The sequence below is a fragment of the Clinocottus analis genome, unplaced genomic scaffold (genome assembly GCF_023055335.1).
Source record: "Clinocottus analis isolate CAN_PGR_092001 unplaced genomic scaffold, fCliAna1.0.p SCAF_17, whole genome shotgun sequence".
NCBI classification, from domain to species: domain Eukaryota; kingdom Metazoa; phylum Chordata; class Actinopteri; order Perciformes; family Cottidae; genus Clinocottus; species Clinocottus analis.
Window position 1 is genome coordinate 15853441 of NW_027175898.1, and position 1049 is coordinate 15854489.

Sequence of the window (1049 nt, forward strand, 5' to 3'; positions counted from 1 at the left end):
GAGAGAGAGAGATGCGCCACCTGGATTAGAAGCTCTTTCTTTCTCCACACACACAAAAAAACCCAAGAAAAATGAATCTCACAGTTAAAATTACTCTCCAGGATCCATCCGCCGGGTCTGCGTCTCCGCGCGGCCTCGCTGCGCACCAGCGGAAGGAGACAGCGTCAAAAAAAATCGTCCGTCATATTTGTTTACCCCAGATTCGCGTTGTGTGTGTGTGTGTGAGTGTGTGTGCAGTGATCCAGCCTGGCGCGCGCTTTGTTCCGCTCCTCTCGCGCCGCGCAACCTCTCCGGCGTCCGCGTGACCTTTTTTCTTCTCCTCTCCTCTTATTTGCAGTTCACATAAACACATCCAAGACGCGCGCTCTCGTTGTCTCAGTCCAAAGTTACCAACTGCGGGACGGGAGCAACACACAGACACACACACGCTCACTGACACACACACACACGCACACCGCGCGCTCGTCCTCACAGCATCTCAACTTGGTGATCCCTCCGCTGTCACTGATGGCTCTGATCCAGCGTGCCTCCCGGTGCGGTGCGGCGCGGTGCGGCGCGGCGCGCTCTGCTCTCCGCGCGTCACGCTGTCCGGCGCGGCGCGGCAGCGGCCGTTGAAGCTCGCAGCTTTAATCCGAACGCGCGCGCTCAAGCGACCTCCACCTGCAGGCGGCAACAACACTCACCGGGACCCTGATTCTGTGTGAGGAACCTCCACCCCTCCTCTCTCCATCTCTCTCTCTCTCTCCACACTCCTCCTCTCTCTCTCTGCGCGGGCGGGGTCTGTAGCCGCGCCGCGCGCTCTCTGGAGACTCCGTGTTGGCTGACTCACTCACTGCGTCCCAGAGACACACAACCGCGGATGTTTAAACCACACAACTCAACTCATGAGATAAAAAAAATGGACTCTTCATGGCTGTAAGAGATGTGTGTTATGGATTTATGACGTATTGTAGTTTTCCATGGAGGAACTTGGAATGACACTTTTCGTGTGTGCTTGTTTAAGCGTGTTCATCACCATCACAGCCGTGTGTGTGTGTGTGTGTGTGTGT

General features: G+C 56.1%; 1 protein-coding gene across 2 annotated transcripts in view; it reads right to left on the reverse strand.

Moving 5' to 3' along the window:
* The window catches only part of efna2a (ephrin-A2a), a 77553-nt gene extending 76829 nt beyond the window's left edge, over window positions 1-724 (reverse strand). For both annotated transcript variants that reach the window (XM_068581010.1, XM_068581011.1), the window contains exon 1: window positions 1-724. This exon is cut by the window's left edge and continues 622 nt beyond it. The gene's annotated coding sequence lies outside the window, so the exon portion shown is untranslated.
* Window positions 725-1049: the final 325 nt, after the last annotated feature.